This window comes from Ranitomeya variabilis, chromosome 2, assembly GCF_051348905.1.
Source record: "Ranitomeya variabilis isolate aRanVar5 chromosome 2, aRanVar5.hap1, whole genome shotgun sequence".
NCBI classification, from domain to species: domain Eukaryota; kingdom Metazoa; phylum Chordata; class Amphibia; order Anura; family Dendrobatidae; genus Ranitomeya; species Ranitomeya variabilis.
In genome coordinates this window covers 282,186,693-282,209,361 of record NC_135233.1, presented here as the reverse complement: position 1 = coordinate 282,209,361, position 22,669 = coordinate 282,186,693, and the positions used below count along the sequence as shown (strand labels likewise).

The 22,669-nt window shown below is 44.2% G+C and overlaps 1 protein-coding gene across 2 annotated transcripts in view; it reads right to left on the bottom strand.

The window, feature by feature from the left end:
• Positions 1–22,669, bottom strand: part of RLIM (ring finger protein, LIM domain interacting) — a 47,977-nt gene that overhangs the window by 16,833 nt on the left and 8,475 nt on the right. The gene's annotated exons all lie outside the window — the stretch shown is intronic.

Below are 22,669 nucleotides of genomic sequence, written 5' to 3'. Positions count from 1 at the left end.
AGACCGCACAGTGGTATATCCAGCACAGACCGCACAGTGGTATATCCAGCACAGCCCTCACAGTGGTATATCCAGCACAGACCGCACAGTGGTATATCCAGCACAGACCGCACAGTGGTATATCCAGCACAGACCGCACAGTGGTATATCCAGCACAGACCGCACAGTGGTATATCCAGCACAGCCCTCACAGTGGTATATCCAGCACAGACCGCACAGTGGTATATCCAGCACAGACCGCACAGTGGTATCCAGCACAGACCGCACAGTGGTATATCCAGCACAGACCGCACAGTGGTATATCCAGCACAGACCGCACAGTGGTATATCCAGCACAGACCGCACAGTGGTATATCCAGCAGAGACCGCACAGTGGTATATACAGCACAGCCCGCACAGTGTTATATACAGCAGAGCCCGCACAGTGGTATATAGAGCACAGCCCGCACAGTGTTATATACAGCAGAGCCCGCACAGTGGTATATACAGCAGAGCCCGCACAGTGGTATATACAGCAGAGCCCGCACAGTGGTATATACAGCAGAGCCCGCACAGTGGTATATACAGCAGAGCCCGCACAGGGATATATACAGCAGAGCCCGCACAGGGATATATACAGCAGAGCCCCCACAGGGGTATATACAGCAGAGCCCGCACAGGGATATATACAGCACAGCCCCCACAGGGGTATATACAGCACAGCCCGCACAGGGGTATATAGAGCACAGCCCACATCTCATCTCATCCCCCCCCGATAATGGCCCCACAGTCCGGTTAAAAAGAAAAAAAAAAAAAAAAAAACTCTCCTCACCTTTCCTTTTGCCCGCGCTGCTCCTGGCGGCTGCAGTCTGCCCAGGACACTGCAGGTGCGCGATGATATGACGTCATCGCGCACCCGCAGTGTACTGTCAGAGGCAGAGCGGGGAATGATGGGAGAGGAAGCGTCAGGTGACGCTCTCTCCTCCCATCATTGCATTGAACTATACCGGTGTCATAGACGCCGGTATAGTTAAATGCGGCGGCGGCACTGGGGGGGTTCCGGGGGAGGAACAGTGCAGCGGCCCACTACTGGCATCGGCTCTTCTGGCATTTGCCAGAAGTGCCCGATGGCCAGCCTGGCCCTGCTCAGACCTGCCAGCCCGGGGCCCCTGACCTGCGGGGCCCGGTCGCAATGGCGACCGCTGCGACCGCGGTAGTTACGCCCCTGCCTCTCGGCTTATACTCGAGTCATGATCGGTGGTGGGGTCGGCGGGTGAGCACTGTCATATACTTACCTGCTTCCGGGGCTCCTGGCGCTCCCCCTGCCTGTCCCACGGTCTCCGGGTGCCGCAGCCTCTTCCCCTGAGCGGTCACGTGGGACCGCTCATTAGAGAAATGAATAGGCTGCTCCACCTCCCATAGGGGCGGAGCCGCCTATTCATTTCTCTAATGAAGCGGTGCCGGTGACCGCTGATAGAGAAAGACTGCGGCACCGAAGACAGGCAGGGGGAAGGAGCGGGACGCCGGGAGCAGGTAAGTATCGCATATTCACCTGTCCGCGTTCCACACGCCGGGCGTCGCGCCATCTTCCCGGCGTCTCTCTGCACTGACTGTTCAGGCAGAGGGCGCGATGACGCATATAGTGTGCGCGCCGCCCTCTGCCTGATCAGTCAGTGCGGAGAGACGCCGGGAAGATGGCGCCGAGGAGCTGCAAGCAAGAGAGGTGAGTATGTGTTTTTTTTTTTTTTATTGCAGCAGCAGCACAGATTTATGTGGAGCATCTATGGGGCAACGGTGCAGAGCACTATATGGCACAGCTATGGGGCAACGGTGCAGAGCACTATATGGCACAGCTATGGGGCAACGGTGCAGAGCACTATATGGCACAGCTATGGAGCAAAGGTGCAGAGCACTTTATGGCACAGCTATGGGGCAACGGTGCAGAGCACTATATGGCACAGCTATGGGGCAACGGTGCAGAGCACTATATGGCACAGCTATGGGGCAACGGTGCAGAGCACTATATATATGGCACAGCTATGGGGCAACGGTGCAGAGCATTATATATATGGCACAGCTATGGGGCAACGGTGCAGAGCATTATATATATGGCACAGCTATGGGGCAACGGTGCAGAGCATTATATATATGGCACAGCTATGGGGCAACGGTGCAGAGCATTATATATATGGCACAGCTATGGGGCAACGGTGCAGAGCATTATATATATGGCACAGCTATGGGGCAACGGTGCAGAGCATTATATATATGGCACAGCTATGGGGCAACGGTGCAGAGCATTATATATATGGCACAGCTATGGGGCAACGGTGCAGAGCATTATATATATGGCACAGCTATGGGGCAACGGTGCAGAGCATTATATATATGGCACAGCTATGGGGCAACGGTGCAGAGCATTATATATATGGCACAGCTATGGGGCAACGGTGCAGAGCATTATATATATGGCACAGCTATGGGGCAACGGTGCAGAGCATTATATATATGGCACAGCTATGGGGCAACGGTGCAGAGCATTATATATATGGCACAGCTATGGGGCAACGGTGCAGAGCATTATATATATGGCACAGCTATGGGGCAACGGTGCAGAGCATTATATATATGGCACAGCTATGGGGCAACGGTGCAGAGCATTATATACACTCACCGGCCACTTTATTAGGTACACCATGCTAGTAACGGGTTGGACCCCCTTTTGCCTTCAGAACTGCCTCAATTCTTCGTGGCATAGATTCAACAAGGTGCTGGAAGCATTCCTCAGAGATTTTGGTCCATATTGACATGATGGCATCACACAGTTGCCGCAGATTTGTCGGCTGCACATCCCAAAGATGCTCCATACAAGGCAGGATGGATCCATGCTTTCATGTTGTTTACGCCAAATTCTGACCCTACCATCCGAATGTCGCAGCAGAAATCGAGACTCATCAGACCAAGCAACGTTTTTCCAATCTTCTACTGTCCAATTTCGATGAGCTTGTACAAATTGTAGCCTCAGTTTCCTGTTCTTAGCTGAAAGGAGTGGTACCCGGTGTGGTCTTCTGCTGCTGTAGCCCATCTGCCTCAAAGTTCGACGCACTGTGCGTTCAGAGATGCTCTTAGGCCTACCTTGGTTGTAACGGGTGGCGATTTGAGTCACTGTTGCCTTTCTATCAGCTCGAACCAGTCTGCCCATTCTCCTCTGACCTCTGGCATCAACAAGGCATTTCCGCCCACAGAACTGCCGCTCACTGGATTTTTTTTCTTTTTCGGACCATTCTCTGTAAACCCTAGAGATGGTTGTGCGTGAAAATCCCAGTAGATCAGCAGTTTCTGAAATACTCAGACCAGCCCTTCTGGCACCAACAACCATGCCACGTTCAAAGGCACTCAAATCACCTTTCTTCCCCATACTGATGCTCGGTTTGAACTGCAGGAGATTGTCTTGACCATGTCTACATGCCTAAATGCACTGAGTTGCCGCCATGTGATTGGCTGATTAGAAATTAAGTGTTAACAAGAAGTTGGACAGGTGTACCTAATAAAGTGGCCGGTGAGTGTATATGGCACAGCTATGGGGCAACGGTGCAGAGCATTATATATATGGCACAGCTATGGGGCAACGGTGCAGAGCATTATATATATGGCACAGCTATGGGGCAACGGTGCAGAGCATTATATATATGGCACAGCTATGGGGCAACGGTGCAGAGCATTATATATATGGCACAGCTATGGGGCAACAGTGCAGAGCATTATATATATGGCACAGCTATGGGGCAACGGTGCAGAGCATTATATATATGGCACAGCTATGGGGCAACGGTGCAGAGCATTATATATATGGCACAGCTATGGGGCAACGGTGCAGAGCATTATATATATGGCACAGCTATGGGTCAACGGTGCAGAGCATTATATATATGGCACAGCTATGGGTCAACGGTGCAGAGCATTATATATATGGCACAGCTATGGGGCAACGGTGCAGAGCATTATATATATGGCACAGCTATGGGTCAACGGTGCAGAGCATTATATATATGGCACAGCTATGGGTCAACGGTGCAGAGCATTATATATATGGCACAGCTATGGGGCAACGGTGCAGAGCATTATATATGGCACAGCTTTATGTGGAGCATCTATGGGGCCATAATGAATGGTATGGAGTATCTATTTCTAATTTTGAAATTCACCGGTACCTGCTGCATTTTCCACCCTAGGCTTATACTCGAGTCAATAAGTTTTCCCAGTTTTTTGTGGCAAAATTAGGGGGGTCGGCTTATACTCGGGTCGGCTTATACTCGAGTATATACGGTAAAAGAAAAAAAAAAAATTTGTATATGTTTGGTATCTGCATACTCATACTGACCTGGAGAATCACATTGCCAGGTCAGTTCTACCATATAGTGAACATGGTAAATAAAACCCCCAAAAAACAATTATGGGAATTGCACTTTTTGTTATTTCACCGCACTTGGAATTTTTTTCCCTATTTTCCAGTACACTATATGGTAAAAATCAATGGTGTCATTCAAATATACAACTTGTCCCACAAAAAACAAGCCCTCACATGGCCATATTAACAGAAAAGTAAGAAAGTTATGGCTCTGAAGAAGGGGAGCAAAAAAAAAACAAAAAAAAAAACAAAAAAAAACAGAAAATCAAAAGGTGGTAAAGGGGAAAAATGTAAGGTTATGTTTAGGCTGTGTGCACACATTGCATTATTGCTGTGTTTTTTACAGCGCAGATATGTCACAAATCCTAAAGTGTTTCCTGGTGCCATCAAAGTGAGAATCCTGAAGTCTCATGTGCACGTTGCTTCTCTGTGATTTGCAGATTTGGCAAAAATGTAAATCTGCAAAATAATTATTTCAGTGTTTTGCTGCAGATTTTACCCATGCTAATGAGTGGAAAAAAATCTGCACCAAAAACACAAGTAAAGAAAACACAGGAAAACCGTGCCAAAAACAAGAGATGCAGGAATTTCTGCAAATACTGAAACGTGTGCACAGGCTCTAAGGGTACCTTCACACTGGTCGATTCTGCTACGATTACGACGCATTTGCGTCATATTCGACATCGCAGTACGAGCTCGTAGCCAGCGGTCACACTCTACGATGTTAACTCTTTTTCTGACGTAGTTGCGATGTGAACGTCACGCGTCGCAATCGTACGCTACCCTTCACACCGCCATAGTCCTACGACTCCGAGCGTGACGTATTACCAGCATGGGCGTGCTAAAACGTCACGCCCAATCAGGAGACAGGTATGCGGAAGCCCAACCCACGTAGTCGCATTACGAGCTCGTATGACCGCCGTCACATACTACGATTTCGACCGCCACAGCGGGACATTTACGACGAAAGAAAGTTCTGCTCTTTCTTTCACATCGTACGATGCTGGGCTGCGTCGCAAATCGTAACGCCATGTCACACTTTGCAACCTCGGAACGAGGACGGATAAACGTCACAAATCGAACGCTCGTTCAGACTTTGATTGCACAGTGTGAAGGGGCCCTTACTCGTTGTAAACTTAGAAGCGGATAGACCTGCAATGCTAATTTAGCTGCGAAATAAAACGCAGATTTCTTCTGCAATTTTAATCTGGTGTAATCTCTCCATTATACTTAATATAAACCATCTGCAGCTACTTGAGGACAAGCACTTGTGGTGCTGATGAGGTTTGCACAACCTGTAGCATGTATATGGTCACTAATATGCTGCAGATTGGAAAAAGCATCACAAACTTTTGTCTGCTTGGGGCTTAGTGCTTAGGGCTCAACATCTGAACAATTCTGGTTACATTCCAATCTAATCAATCAAACACAGTGAATACTTTAAGGACATGTGCACACGTTGAGGAAAATGTCAACACCAATTCTGCATCTCTTGGCAGGAAAAAAGCAGCTGCAAAAATCCATGTTTTTATTGAGCTTTTGCCGCAGTTTTGGTGACTCATGTTTTTAGTGCATTTTTTTTTGCGTCTTTGATTTTAGTGAAATGAAGGGGGAAAAAAATGCAGAGCAAGACTCAAAATTGACTTGATGCAGATTATTTTCTGCACCAAATCTGCAAGTCAAAAATACTCAACGTGTGCATGACACTTCAGGTTTCTCATTCACTTTGCAGGCATCAGGTTTTGCCACAAATTTGCGCATAAAAATAGCGACAAATACACATCAAATCTGCAGTGTGTGCACACAACACAGCAAGTCTGCCACATCTGAATACACTTTGAGGGTATGTGCACACGTTGCGGATTTCTTGCAGAAATTTCCTGAAGAAAACCGGAAATTTTCTGCAAGAAATCCGCATTTTTTTTTTTGCGTTTTTTTCGCGTTTTTTTAGCATTCTGCAAGCGTAATTAGCTTGCAGAATGCTAAAGTTTTCCAAGCGATCTGTAGCATCGCTTGGAAAACTGACTGACAAGTTGGTCACACTTGTCAAACATACTGTTTGACAAGTGTGACCAACTTTTTACTATAGATGCAGCATCTATAGTAAAAGATAGAATGTTTAAAAATAATTAAAAAAATAAAAAAATGCTTATACTCACCCAGACATCTCATCAGCGGCGTCCGTTCGTCTTCCTATAGCTGGTCTGTGCGCACAGGACCTTCCGTGACGTCACGGTCACGTGAGCGGTCACATGACCGCTCACGACCAATCACAGGACAGTGACGTCATCGGCAAGGTCCTTCGCCGCACATCAGCTACAGGAACCGAAGCGACAGCGTGCAGTGGAGGCGGGAAGACATCGAGGGTGAGTATATCGCTATTTTTTATTTTAATTCTTATTTTTTGACCACTTATATGGTGCCCAGTGCGTGGAGGAGAGTCTCCTCTCCTCCACCCTGGGTACCAACCGCACATAATCTGCTTACTTCCCGCATGGTGTGCACAGCCCCGTGCGGGAAGTAAGCAGATCAATGGACCCCTAGGTGTGCGGAATCCCCTGCAATTCCGCATTTTAATGAACATGTTGCTTTTTTTTCCGCGATGCGATTTTTTCGCGGAAAAAAAGGCTACATTTGCACAAAAAATGCGGAATACACTTAAAATAATGGGAGGCATATGTAAGCGTTTTTTCGCGTTTTTATAGCGAAAAAACGCGAAAAAAACGCGAAAAATACTTAACGTGTGCACATGGCCTAAGGCTGAGTTCACATTAGGTGTTTTTGCTCTTTTTTATGCTAATTTTCAGCTGCGTTTTACACTACCAGCAAAGCCTATGAGATTTCAGAAATCTCATGCACACACTTTGTCATCAGTGTTTTGTGCTTTGGTTTTTTGGACATAGAGCATGTCACTTTCAACGTTTTTTTTCACCCATTGAAAGCAATGGGTAATGAAAAAAAACAAGTACAGCAGTATATTAAACCCATTTACCTTATTTGTGACTTTCCCAGGTTTACCATCTTGTCTTGGTCACCGGAGATGGCAGTTGGGATTAGTACACTTTAATTACATTAGAGATGCGTACAAAGTAAACATTGGCCGACAAAGGGGCGAGATTGAACAATGCCTGTAGCTGACCAAGGTGTGAGACTGCACAATGCCTGAGCAAATCAATGGCAGACCAAAGTGTGAATGCACTGCCAGTGTCCTAGGTAAATTATTCCAGACCAATTCACCTCTCCCCGCTGTTACATTTGTATGTATATTGTTTCATGAACATGTCTTGTATTGGTGACCTGTGTTTATTCTTCTGTGGTGGAAGCAAAACTGAACTTTGGGGTTCTAAAAAACGCAGCCAAAAACACACCAAAGCATGCAGTTTTTTCTTTTCTGCAAAAAGTGCAGGTTTTGCAGCAGAAAAAAAAAACGCAGTAAAAACGCCTAGTGTGAACTTAGCCTAAAACTACTTGAGAGCTAAATCATCAGTTCAGCACTAAATGCAGAGTAATGATAAACACAATTTGTAATCTCTACATAACCAGAATTAAAAAGGTTGTCCATGTTTAATCACAAAAGTCTGAACTCACTCTGTGGCTGTAGACTTGTGAATCCTCACAGACAGTGCAACTCACCGATGGAGAGACCAAGCGGTCACGTTAGGGCATGTTAGGTTAGGATATGGGTTGAACTAGATAGACTTAGGGTATGTTTCCACATTCAGGAAACGCTGCGTGTTTGACGCTGAGTAGAGCCGCAGCGTCAAACACGCAGCGTCCAGATGTTACAGCATAGTGGAGGGGATTTCATGAAATCCCATCTCCACTATGCATTAAAAGACGCATGCGGCACACCTGCGGAAACGGACATACGGCGCATCTTTTCAGAACGCAGCATGTCCTTGCATTGCTGAAACAACGCAAGGACAACGCAGGTGACCTGCCAGTGACCTCAGGTGCAGATTTGGTCAGGCTTTTACCTGCATAAAATCCTGACCAAATCCTGATGCAATCCTGAACGTGGACACATACCCTTAAAGTCTTCCTTCAACCTTAAAAACTATGTGACAGCAAATATGCAATATTTACTATACATACGCAGCCTCGCTCAATTCACTTGTATTAAGCAAGGCCCTGCACGTAGTTTGGTGTTACATTGACTTGGTAGCGGAACCAGTGGTATGACCATTCACCAGAGTGTCCCAGGAGCCATTTTTCAATAGGACAACATCAGACTGCACGTTTCTCATACTACTGTGTAGCCTAAACCTGCAGCGTCTCCAGATTTGTCTTCTATCGGGTACATCTGGGACATCATTGATCAGTAATTACAAATGGAGCTAACAGCAGCAGATCTTGATGATTTGCGTGACCAAGTGCATTTAGTGTGACAAAACACTCCTCAGACATCCATTAATACCTTCATTGATAGCAGCCAAGGCTGTAAGTGTCGGGATTTCTGCCATGTAGCACTCATACTCTATAATGAACACTGTTGCTTTAAGAAGGTTCTCGCTTTTCATCAATAGCATATCATTAACATGTCTATCCATTTCACAGTTTCTACAACTTGTGCCCATACAATGTGTGTGTAAAAATGAACTTACAAACCAACAGATTAAATTAAGTTGATAGGATCAATAAACTGTTAGACAGGCATTGGGAGGCGCCACAATCAGATGTTGTGGAAGATACAGATTGGGCAGTTTTATTTTAACCCCTTAATGACCACCAATACGCCTTTTAACGGCGGCAGTTAAGGGTACTTAACCCCTTCACCCCCAAGGGTGGTTTGCACGTTAATGACCGGGCCAATTTTTACAATTCTGACCACTGTCCCTTTATGAGGCTATAACTCTGGAACGCTTTGACGGATCTTGGCGATTCTGACATTGTTTTCTCGTGACATATTGTACTTCATGTTAGTGGTAAAATTTATTCGATATAACTTGCGTTTATTTGTGAAAAAAATGGAAATTTGGCGAAAATTTTGAAAATTTTGCAATTTTCCAACTTTGAATTTTTATGCCCTTAAATCACAGACATATGTCACGCAAAATACTTAATAAGTAACATTTCCCACATGTCTACTTTACATCAGTACAATTTTGGAACCAAAATTTTTTTTTGTGACGGAGTTATAAGGGTTAAAAGTTGACCAGCAATTTCTCATTTTTACAACACCATTTTTTTTTAGGGACCACATCTCATTTGAAGTCATTTTGAGGGGTCTATATGATAGAAAATACCCAAGTGTGACACCATTCTAAAAACTGCACCCCTCAAGGTGCTCAAAACCACATTCAAGAAGTTTATTAACCCTTCAGGTGTTTCACAGGAATTTTTGGAATGTTTAAATAAAAATGAACATTTAACTTTTTTTCACACAAAATTTATTTCAGCTCCAATTTGTTTTATTTTACCAAGGGTAACAGGAGAAAATGGACCCCCAAAGTTGTTGTACAATTTGTCCTGAGTACGCTGATACCCCATATGTGGGGGTAAACCACTGTTTGGGCGTATGGCAGAGCTCGGAAGGAAAGGAGCGCCATTTGACTTTTCAATGCAAAATTGACTGGAATTGAGATGGGACGCCATGTTGCGTTTGGAGAGCCCCTGATGTGCCTAAACACTGAAACCCCCTACAAGTGACACCATTTTGGAAAGTAGACCCCCTAAGGAACTTATCTTGATGTGTGGTGAGCACTTTGACCCACCAAGTGCTTCACAGAAGTTTATAATGCAGAGCCGTAAAAATAAAAAATCATATTGTTTCACAAAAATGATCTTTTCGCCCCCAATTTTTTATTTTCCCAAGGGTAAGAGAAGAAATTGGACCCCAAAAAATGTTGGCCAATTTGTCCTGAGTACGATGATACCCCATATGTGGGTGTAAACCATTGTTTGGGCGCATGGCAGAGCTTGGAAGGGAAGGAGCGCCATTTGACTTTTCAATGCAAAATTGACTGGAATTGAGATGGGACGCCATGTTGCGTTTGGAGAGCCCCTGATGTGCCTAAACATTGAAACTCCCTACAAGTGACACCATTTTGGAAAGTAGACCCCCTAAGGAACTTATCTAGATGTGTGGTGAGCACTTTGACCCACCAAGTGCTTCACAGAAGTTTATAATGCAGAGCCGTAAAAATAAAAAATCATATTTTTTCACAAAAATGATCTTTTCGCCCCCAATTTTTTATTTTCCCAAGGGTAAGAGAAGAAATTGGACCCCAAAAAATGTTGGCCAATTTGTCCTGAGTACGATGATACCCCATATGTGGGTGTAAACCATTGTTTGGGCGCATGGCAGAGCTTGGAAGGGAAGGAGCGCCATTTGACTTTTCAATGCAAAATTGACTGGAATTGAGATGGGACGCCATGTTGCGTTTGGAGAACCCCTGATGTGCCTAAACATTGAAACTCCCTACAAGTGACACCATTTTGGAAAGTAGACCCCCTAAGGATCTTATCTAGATGTGTTTTGAGAGCTTTGAACCCCCAAGTGTTTCACTACAGATTATAACGCAGAGCCGTGAAAATAATTTTTATTTTTTTTCTCAAAAATGATTTTTTAGCACCCAGCTTTGTATTTTTACAAGGGTAACAGAATAAATTGGACCCCAAAATTTGTTTTCCAATTTGTCCTGAGTACGCTGATACCCCATATGTGGGGGGGAACCACTGTTTGGGCGCATGACAGAGCTCGGAAGGGAAGGAGCGCCATTTGGAATGCAGACTTAAATGGATTGGTCAGCAGCCGTCACGTTGCATTTGCAGAGCCCCTGATGTACCCAAACAGTACAAACCCCCCACAAGTGACCCCATATTGGAAACTAGACCTCCCAAGGAACTTATCTAGATGTGTTTTGAGAACTTTGAACCCCCAAGTGTTTCACTAAAGTTTATAGCGCAAAGCCGTGAAAATAAAAATTCTTTTTTTTTTTTCACAAAAATGATTTTTTAGCCCCCAGTTTTGTATTTTTACAAGGGTAACAGGATAAATTAGACCCCAAAAGTTGTTGTCCAATTTGTCCTGAGTACGCTGATACCCCATATGTGGGGGGGAACCACTGTTTGGGTGCATGACAGAGCTCGGAAGGGAAGGAGCGCCATTTGGAATGCAGCCTTAAATGGATTGGTCTGCAGGCGTCACGTTGCATTTGCAGAGCCCCTGATGTACCCAAACAGTACAAACCCCCCACAAGTGACCCCATATTGGAAACTAGACCTCCCAAGGAACTTATCTAGATGTGTTGTGAGAACTTTGAACCCCCAAGTGTTTCACTACAGTTTATAACGCAGAGCCGTGAAAATAAAACATCTTTTTTTTCCCACAAAAATGATTTTTAGCCCCCCAAATTTTTATTTTCCTAAGGATAACAAGAGAACTTGGACCCCAGAAGTTGTTGTTCAATTTGTCCCGAGTACGCTGATAACACATATGTTGGGGTAAACCCCTTTTTGGGCGCACGGGAGAGCTCGGAAGGGAAGGAGCACTGTTTTACTTTTTCAACGCAGAATTGGCTGGAATTGAGATTGGACGCCATGTCGCGCTTGGAGAGCCCCTGATGTGCCTGGACAGTGGAAACTCCCCAATTCTACCTGAAACCCTAACCCAAACACACCCCTAACCCTAATCCCAACGGTAACCCTAACCACACCCCTAGCCCTGACACACCCATAATTCTAATCCCAACCCTAATCCAAACGTAAATGTAATCCAAACCCTAACCCTAACTTTACCTCCAACCCTAGCCCTAACCCTAACCCTACCCCTCACCCTAACCCTAAACGTGACTGAAATACGTGTCACTAAAATACGTGTCACTAAAATACGTGGCACTAAAATACGTGGCACTGAAATACGTGGCACTGAAATACGTGGCACTGAAATACGTGGCACTGAAATACGTGGCACTGAAATACGTGGCACTGAAATACGTGGCACTGAAATACGTGATACGTGGCACTGAAATACGTGATACGTGGCACTGAAATACGTGGCACTGAAATACGTGGCACTGAAATACGTGGCACTGAAATACGTGGCACTGAAATACGTGGCACTGAAATACGTGGCACTTAAATACGTGGCACTTAAATACGTGGCACTGAAATACGTGGCACTGAAATACGTGGCACTGAAATACGTGGCACTGAAATATGTGATACGTGGCACTGAAACACGTGGCACTGAAACACGTGGCACTGAAACACGTGGCACTGAAACACGTGGCACTGAAATACGTGGCACTGAAATACGTGGCACTGAAATACGTGGCACTGAAATACGTGGCACTGAAATACGTGGTACTAAAATACGTGGCACTGAAATACGTGATACGTGGCACTGAAATACGTGGCACTGAAACACGTGGCACTGAAATACGTGATACGTGGCACTGAAATACGTGGCACTGAAATACGTGGCACTGAAATACGTGGCACTGAAATACGTGGCACTGAAATACGTGGCACTGAAATACGTGGCACTATGACTGTCAGAAAATGTTCATTAAACGGTTAGGGGTGAGGTTAGGGGTAGAGTTAGGGTTAGGGTTTGGATCCCTTTATCACCTTGATGGTGGTGGGTGGCTTTTCAGTGTGTTTTCTGTTTTTTTTCGATAAAAATGCATGCGTTTTTAACGCAAACAAACGCATGTGCTTAAAAACGCAAGAAAATACTGCAGGTTGTATTTCTGAAAATGAACGCATGCAGAAAAAAACCGCATGCGTTTGAAAACGCGACCAAACGCGTACAAAAAAAACGCATGCGTTTTCAATGTCAAATATAGGGAAAAAACGCATGCGTTTTTTTGTGCAAAAAACGCTGCAGACAAAAACGCAAGTGTGAAACCAGCGACGCTTTTTATAGCAAAAAAGTTTTTGCGTCTCCACATTTTGAGACCTATAATTTTTCCACATTTTGCTCCACAGAGTCATGTGAGGTCTTGTTTTTTGCGGGACGAGTTGACGTTTTTATTGGTAACATTTTCGGACACGTGACCATTTTTGATCGCTTTTTATTCCGATTTTTGTGAGGCAGAATGACCAAAAACCTGCTATTCATGAATTTTTTTTGGGAGAGGCGTTTATACCGTTCCGCGTTTGGTAAAATTGATAAAGCAGTTTTATTCGTCGGGTCAGTACGATTACAGCGATATCTCATTTATATCATTTTTTTATGTTTTGGCGCTTTTATACGATAAAAACTAAAATATAGAAAAAATAATTATTTTGGCATCGCTTTATTCTGAGGACTATAACTTTTTTATTTTTTTGCTGATGATGCTGTATGGCGGCTTTTTTTTTGCGGGACAAGATGACGTTTTCAGCGGTACCATGGATATTTATATCAGTCTTTTTGATCGTGTGTTATTCCACTTTTTGTTCGGCGGTATGGTAATAAAGCGTTGATTTTTGCCTCGTTTTTTTTTTTTTTTTTCTTACGGTGTTTACTGAAGGGGTTAACTAGTGGGGCAGTTTTATAGGTTGGGTCGTTACGGACGCGGCGATACTAAATATGTGTACTTTTATTGTTTTGTTTTTTTTATTTAGATAAAGAAATGTATTTATGGGAATAATATATTTTTTTTATTATTATTTATTTAGGAATTTTTTTTTTTATTTTTTTTTACACATGTGGAAAATTTTTTTTTTTACTTTTTTACTTTGTCCCAGGGGGGGACATCACAGATCATTGATCTGGCAGTGTGCACAGCACTCTGCCAGATCGACGATCTGCTGTGCAGGGCTGCAGGCTTTCCAAGTGTCTGCTCTGAGCAGACACTCGGTAAGCCACCTCCCTCCCTGCAGGACCCGGATGCCGCGGCCATCTTGGATCCGGGACCTGCGGCGAGGAGGGAGGTAGGAGACCCTCAGAGCAACGCGATCACATCGCGTTGCTCCGGGGGTCTCAGGGAAGCCCGCAGGGAGCCCCCTCCCTGCGCGATGCTTCCCTATACCGCCGGTACACTGCGATCATGTTTGATCGCGGTGTGCCGGGGGTTAATGTGCCGGGGGCGGTCCGTGACCGCTCCTGGCACATAGTGCCGGATGTCAGCTGCGATATGCAGCTGACACCCGGCCGCGATCGGCCGCGCTCCCCCCGTGAGCGCCGCTGATCGATGATGACGTACTATCCCGTCGGCGGTCATACGGGCCCACCCCACCTCGACGGGATAGTACGTCAAATGTCGGGAAGGGGTTAAACCACAGCGCCGTTAATTAATGGTGCTGTGGAAAAAGTGTATAGCACCCCCCAGAGTCGGATTTTCTCTGGGGTCTCGGTTGCCGGGGGTAGCCGAGACCCCAGAGAACATGATTGGGGTCGGTTTTTACCAACCTCCAGGTTGTGATCGCCGGTAATTAACCGTTTACCGGCGGCCGCAAAAAAAACCAAAACAAGCGATTTCCCCATTTAATTTCTCTGTCCTCCGATGTCATCGCACATCAGAGGACAGAGAAATGGGGTCCCCGATCGCCACCCGATACTCAACCATCTCCCGCGATGCTCCTCGTGGCTCCCGATGGGCACCGTCATCTTTTTCCGGGAAAAATAACGGTGGGCGCATGCGCAGTGCGCCGGCCGGCCGGCACATGGCAGATCTTTGGGGTCTCGGCTGCTGGGGGTAGCCGAGACCCCAAAGAACATGATCGGGTCGGTTTTTACCGACCCCTGTTTTGCGATCGCTGGTAATTAACCGTTTACGGGCGACCGCAAAAAAAAAAAAAAAAAAAAGCGGTGTGTCATTCTCTGTCCTATGATGTGATCGCACATCAGAGGACAGAGCAATAGGGGGATCGGGGACCCTGTTCTACTTACCGGTGTCCCTGGGTCCTCCTGCGTCACCTCCTGGCCGCCGTGATGTGCCGGCCGGCAGAGGAAGATTCTTCCTCTTGTTTTATTTTGGTCACTGCGAGATCCTATCACAGTGATCAAAATAGAAAAAAATAACAATTAACCCCCCCCCCCCCCCTTTATCACCCCCTTAGTTAGGAAAAACCAATAAAATAAAATAAAAAATGTATGTATTTCCTTTTTCCAATTAGGGTTAGTGCTAAAGTTAAAGGTTAGGGCTAAAGTTGGGGTTAGGGCCAAAGTTGGGGCTGGGATTAGGGGTGTTTTGGCATTAGGGTTGTGATTAGGGTTATGGTTAGGGGTGTTTTGGGGTTAGGGTTGGAGTTAGAATTGGGGGGTTTCCACTGTTTAGGGGCATCAGGGGGTCTCCAAACGCGACAGCCAATTTTGCGCTCAAAAAGTCAAATGGTGCTCCCTCCCTTCTGAGCTCTGCCGTGCGTCCAAACAGTGGTTTACCCCCACATATGGGGTATCAAAGTACACAGGACTAATTGGACAACAACTTTTGGGGTCCAGTTTCCCCTGTTACCCTAGCGAAAAAAAAAATAATTGGGGGCTAAAATCATTTTTGTGGAATTTTTTTTTAAATTTTTATGGCTTTGCGTCAAACTTCCGTGAAGCATTTGGGTGTTCAAAATGCTCACCACATATCTAGATAAGTTCCTTGTGGTTCTAGTTTCCAAATTAGGGTCACTTGTGGGGGGTTTCTACTGTTTAGGTACATTAGGGGCTCTGCATAACATAACAAATAATGTTACATACAATAACAATGTAACATGCTGTCAATGCTTCCCTTCCGAGCCCTGATGTGTGCCCAAACAGTAGTCCCCCCCACATATGGAGTATCAGCGTACTCATGACAAATTGGACAACAACTTTTGGGGTCCAATTTCTCCTGTTACCCTTGGGAAAATAAAAAATTGGGGGCTAAAAAAAAATCATTTTTGTGGGAAAAAACATCTATTTTCACGACTCTGCATTATAAACTTCTGTGAAGCACTTGGGCGTTCAAAGTGCTCACCACACATCTAGATAAGTTCCTTGGGGGAGGTCTAGTTTCCAAAGTGGGGTCACTTGAGGGGGGTTTCTACTGTTTAGGTACATCAGGGACTCTGCAATCGCAACATAACGCCCACAGACCATTCTATCAAAGTCTGCATTCCAAAACGGCGCTCTTTCCCTTCCGAGCTCTGACATGCGCCCAAACAGTGGTTCCCCCCCCCCCCCCCCCACCCACACACACACACACACACACACACACACACGGGGTATCAGCGTACTCAGCATAAATGGCACAATACATTTTGGGGTCCAGTTACTACAAGATGAGGACCAGCATGGGGCATTACTACAAGATGAGGACCGACATGGGGCATTACTACCAGATAGGGACCAGCATGGGGCATAACTACAAGATAGGGACCAGCATGGGGCATTACTGCAAGATGAAGACCGGCATGGGGCACTACTACAAGATAGGGACCAGCTTGGGGCACATTACTACAAGATAGGGACCAGTTCAAAAGATGTATAGAGAAAAAAAAAAAAGGGTATCACTAAAAATGTAATTTTGTCATGCAAATAATGCGACCCCTGAAGCTAAATGTTTTTTTTGTGTGCAGCCCATATACCCAGCCGAGTTTGAGACCCCTGCTCTACATTATAAACTTCTGTGAAGCAGTTGGGGGTTCATAGTGCTCACCACACATCTAGATAAGCTCTTTGGGGGGGGTCTAGTTTCCAAAATGGGGTCACTTGTGGGGGGTTTCTACTGTTTAGGTACATCAGGAGCTCTGCAAATGCAACATGACGCCCGCAGACCATTCCATCAAAGTCTGCATTTTAAAACGTCACTACTTCCCTTCCGAGCTCTGCGAGGCGCTCAAACAGTGCCCCCCCCCCACATATGGGGTATTAGCGTACTCAGGACAAACTGGACAACAAAATTTGGGGTCCAATTTCTCCAGTTACCTTTGAGAAAATAAAAAATTGCGAGCTAAAAAAATCATTTTTGATGAAAAACAGAATTTTTAATTTTCACGGCTCTACGTTATAAATTTCTGTGAAGCACTTGGGGATTCAAAGTGCTCACCACACATCTAGATAAGTTCCGTGATGGGTCTAGTTTCCAAAATGGGGTCACTTGTGGGGGGTTTCCACTGTTTAGGCACATCAGGGGCTCTCCAAACGCGACATGGCGTCCGATCTCAATTCCAGCCAATTCTGCATTGAAAAAGTCAAACGGCGCTCCTTCTCTTCCAAGCTCTGCGGTGCGCCCAAACAGTGGTTTACCCCAACATATGGGGTATTGGTGTATTCAGGAGAAATTGCACAACAACTTTTGAGGTCTAATTTTTCCCGTTACCCTTGTAAAAATACAAATTTTGGGGCAAAAAGATTATTTTTGTAGAAAAAATGCGATTTTTTTATTTTCACGGCTCTACGTTATGAACTTCTGTGAAGCACCTGGGGGTTTAAAGTGCTCACCACACGTCTAGAGGGTCTAGTTTCCAAAATGGTGTAATTTGTGGGGGCTTCTACTGTTTAGGCACACCAGGGGCTCTCCAAACACGACATGGCGTCCGATCTCAATTCCAGCCAATTCTGCATTGAAAAAGTGAAACAGCGCTCCTTCTCTTCCAAGCCCTGCTGTGCGCTCAAACAGTGGTTTACCCCCACATATGGGGTATTGGCGTATTCAGGAGAAATTGCACAACCAATTTTGTGGTTCATTTTCTCTTTTTACACTTGTGAAAACAAAAAAAAAATTGGTTCTGAAGTAAAATGTTTAAAAAAAAAAAAAAAAAAAAAAAGTTAAATGTTCATTTTTTCCTTCCACATTGTTTCAGTTCCTGTGAAGCACGTAAAGGGTTAATAAACTTCTTGAATGTGGTTTTGAGCACGTTGAGGGGTGTAGCTTTTAGAATGGTGTCAAGTTTGGGTATTTTCTGTCATGTACACCCCTCAAAGTGACTTTAAATGTGAGATGGTCCCTAAAAAAAAAAATGGTTTTGTAAATTTTGTTGTAAAAATGAGAAATCGCTGGTCAACTTTTAACCCTTATAACTTCCTAACAAAAAAATATTGTGCTGATCAGGGCTGTGGAGTCGGAGTCGGAGTTAGTTTTGGTTGGAGTCGGAGTCGGTAGAAATGTACCGACTCCAGCTTTAAAAAAAAGTATTAATATTTCATAATTGAACTTTCATATGAATTTTATAAATGTTACTCAAATATATATGTTCAAACTATGAACAGTGATAAGCAGTTCTGCTGGAGATCGAGACATTTCTTACTTCTTGTGTGTCACTGTTCTCCACTGCCCTTATCTAATCTTATACTTGGTTAACCTCATGCTGCCCCAACCCCCCTACTTACAATGTATGAAACTGAAAGTGAAAATGTGTTGCAAATTCTTAGTAGTAAAGCTCCTCCTCTAGACTAGATGTTTACTAGGTGTGCGTCTTCCAAGCATCTCACAGCTGCTACTCAGAAGAGGAAGACTGTAAGAAGTATTATCCTTTCAACAAACTTTGCATCAGTTAACTGAGTACATGAGGAATAACAGTATTACTGACCACTATATCAGTTGTACGACCTGGCAATAATTTTGTACAATTGTTTTTAGGAAAAACAATTGTCATTTGGATTGTGAATGCAGAATTAAAAACTGAGAATGTCAAAGAAGCGTCACATTAAATCAGCTGTATTTGAACACTTCACCATCACTCAAGATAGAAAACATTATGTCTGTCAGTGTATGACAAATGATCCAGACGAAAACAAATGCTGTGAAGCCAAGATTAGTGCATATTCAGGCAAAGATAAAAATGCTCCTACCAGAGCTTCTAATCTAAAGAGACATTGAGGGTATGTGCACACGTCAGGATTTCTTGCAGAAATTTCCTGAAGAAAACCGGAAATTTTCTGCAAGAAATCCGCATTTTTTTTTTGCGTTTTTTCCCTGGTTTTTTTCGCTTTTTTTTTAGCATTTTAGCTTGCAGAATGCTAAAGTTTTCCAAGCGATCTGTAGCATCACTTGGAAAACTGACTGACAGGTTGGTCACACTTGTCAAACATACTGTTTGACAAGTGTGACCAACTTTTTACTAAAGATGCTGCTTATGCAGCATCAATAGTAAAAAGATATCATGTTAAAAATAATAAAAAAATTAAAAAATGGTTATACTCCCCCTCTGCAGACAGCCGATCTCCTCAGCGGCGTCCGTTCCTATAGATGGACGCCACTGTCCTATAGCACATGATCTGCTTACTTCCCGCATGGTGGGCACAGCCACATGCGGAAAGTAAGCAGATCAATGCATTCCTAGGTGTGCGGAATCCCCGCAATTCCGCAAATTTAATGAACATGTTGCTTTTTTTTCCGCGATGCGATTTTTTCGCGGAAAAAAATGCAACATTTGCACAAGAAATGCGGAATACACTTAAAATAATGGGAGGCATACGTAAGCGTTTTTTTTCGCGTTTTTATCACGCTTTTATAGCGAAAAAAAATGCTAAAAATACTCAACGTGTGCACATGGCCTGACAGCGCTTTCATCCAGAAGTACTGAAAGCAGTGGATGAGAAAGACTGCATCCAAACCAATGAACCAGTGCCCAGCTCTTCCAGCCAAACAAAGGAGCAGAGAACTTTGCAGCCATCAGTTGCAAGATATTTTGTCAGTGACAAAGTTACTGTGACAATGACAGTAGATACATTTAAAAAACAGATCATAGAGCTTGTTGTAAAGGATAGTGTGCCTATTTCATTATTTTCACGACCAGCTTTTATGTGTCTGAATGGGGAAATGGCCCCGCAAGCTTGGTGTTTCTCTGGAGAGAGAGAGTATTAGAAAATTAGTAATCGAAGAAGCTTTTAAACAAAAGGAAGAACTTAAAAAAAACTCTCAAGGGACGCTTTGTTTCTTAAAATGGATGCCTGCACACGTCACAGAGTGAACTATTTTGCCATCAATGTCCGATTTGTTTGTGACAAAAATGAAATAGTTACCAAGACATTGGTAGTAAAAGACACCAAAGCTCATCACACCAGTGAGTTTCTCAAGGTCTTTGTGGAAAAGGTTCTGCAAGACTATGAACTTAAAAAAGAGCAAGTTCTTTCTGTCGTAACTGACAATGCTTCAAATATGATAAGTACTATTAAGCTAATGAATGAGAGTAATGATGGTGACCAGCAGCTAGAAGAACATTCTGGGTCCACAGACAGAAATGTTTGAAATAGAGGAACACAGTATTGTAACTGAGGAGCAAACTGCAGTTGCTTCAGATGAACAGCAACATGATAGTTTAGATGATCTTGTTGAAACTGTGTCAGTACGTTCTTTCATTCATCACATGCGCTGTGTTGTGCATACGCTACAGCTGGCTATAAGAGACAGTCTGCAAGAAGGACATGCTGCTGCACTGATTGGCAAGGTGAGAAAATTGGCAACTGTTGCCAGAACCCCTAAAGTTGATCCAATTTTGAAGAGACGTGCTGGAAATGGGGCAATTATTCATCAAGCCACACGATGGGGCAGTACTTAATGATTCAGCACTTGGTTGAACTGAAAACCTTTCTTGTAGACATGGCTAACCCTCAACTGACGCTAAATGAAAGTCAGTGGAATCAGGTGACTGAGCTGGAAAAATTGCTAGAGCACCCATTTACAGTGACTAAAAAATTACAAGCAGAGGACTTAACTCCAGGTATTTTCTTAAAGGAGTGGAAGAACCTGATGTTTCGCCTGTCCCAAACAGGAGGGTTAATTGCAAGTGGCATTGCTACATCAATGAAACGGAGAGAGGAGCTACTATTACAAAATAACATTCTTTTGGCAGCTGTTTATGTAGACCCAATGCATCGGATTCTTCTAGATGATCAACAGCTAACTAAAGGAAAAGAAGCTCTGTTTGAAATAGCAGTAAGGATGAAAGGGTTGCAGAACAGTCAGGAGGAACAAGAAGAATTTGGTCGTCCTGCCACATCTTCACCCTCATCAACTGATGAACAATTTAATTTCGAAAAATATTTGGATCACAAGGACCGTGCAAAGCGTTCCCCGCATAGAAGAAGAGTCATCCCCATCAAAGAACACAGCCAGTACATTTCAGCAGAATTTTTCATGTGCACTAAAAGAAATTGAGAAATTTGACCGTTCATCAAAAATAACAGTGCAACAAGTGATTCCTCTGTATCCTGACATTGTCAGAGATGTTGCCCGAGTGGTTACTGCTTTGCCACCAACCCAAGTTAGTGTAGAGAGGTTGTTCTCTGCTCTCAAAATAATTAGATCAGATTTGAGGGCATCCATGAAGGAGGATCTGACAGAGGCAATACTTTTTCTGAGGACAAATTTATAGATTTCTTCTTATTAACTGCATAACAGTGTTTATTGCATATTTACTTACAAGAGTTTAGAAAAGTTTATAAAAGTTATTTGCTATATTCTAATTGTATTCTAATAAATATAGTTTTTGCTCTAAGTGGTCTGATTACTTATATGATGGTGAGAAACTGAATAAGCACGATGTTAATATTTTACAACAGTAAATTTATTGTTACGGATTGGCCATTTATGAAGGAGTCGGAACCTGATAAAATCCAGGAGTCGGAGTCGCAACTGCGGCTTACCGACTCCACAGCCCTGGTGCTGATGTAAAGCAGACATGTGGGAAATGTTATGTATTAACTATTGTGTGACATATCTCTCTGATTTAAGGGCATAAAAATTCAAAGTTTGAAAATTGCAAGATTTTAAAAATTCGCCATATTTCCGTTTTTTTTCACAAATAATATCGAAGAAATGTTACCACTAACATGAAGCCCAATATGTCACGAAAAAATCTCAGAATCAGCGGGATCCGTTGAAGCGTTCCAGAGTTATAACCTCAAAGTGACAGTGGTCAGAATTGTAAAAATTGGCTCGGTCATTAAGTACCAAATTGGCTGTCACTTAGGGTACTGTCACACTCTGCAACTTTCCAACGATCACAACCAGCGATACGACCTGGCCGTGATCGTTGGAAAGTCGTTGTGTGGTCGCTGGAGAGCTGTCACACAGACAGCTCTCCAGCGACCAACGATGCCGAGGTCCCGGGTAACCAGGGTAAACATCGGGTTACTAAGCGCAGGGCCGCGCTTAGTAACCCGATGTTTACCCTGGTTACAAGCGTAAAAGTTTAAAAAAAAAAAACGTACATACTCACATTCCGGTGTCCTTCAGGTCCCTTGCAGTCTGCTTCCCGCTCTGACTGAGTGCCGCCGTAAAGTGAAAGCAGATCACAGCGGTGACGTCACCGCTGTGCTCTGCTCTTACTTTCCGGCCGGCAGTCAGTCAGAGCGGGAAGCAGACGGCAAGGGACCTGAAGGACACCGGAATGTATGTACGGTTTTTTTTTTTTACTTTTACGCTGGTAACCACG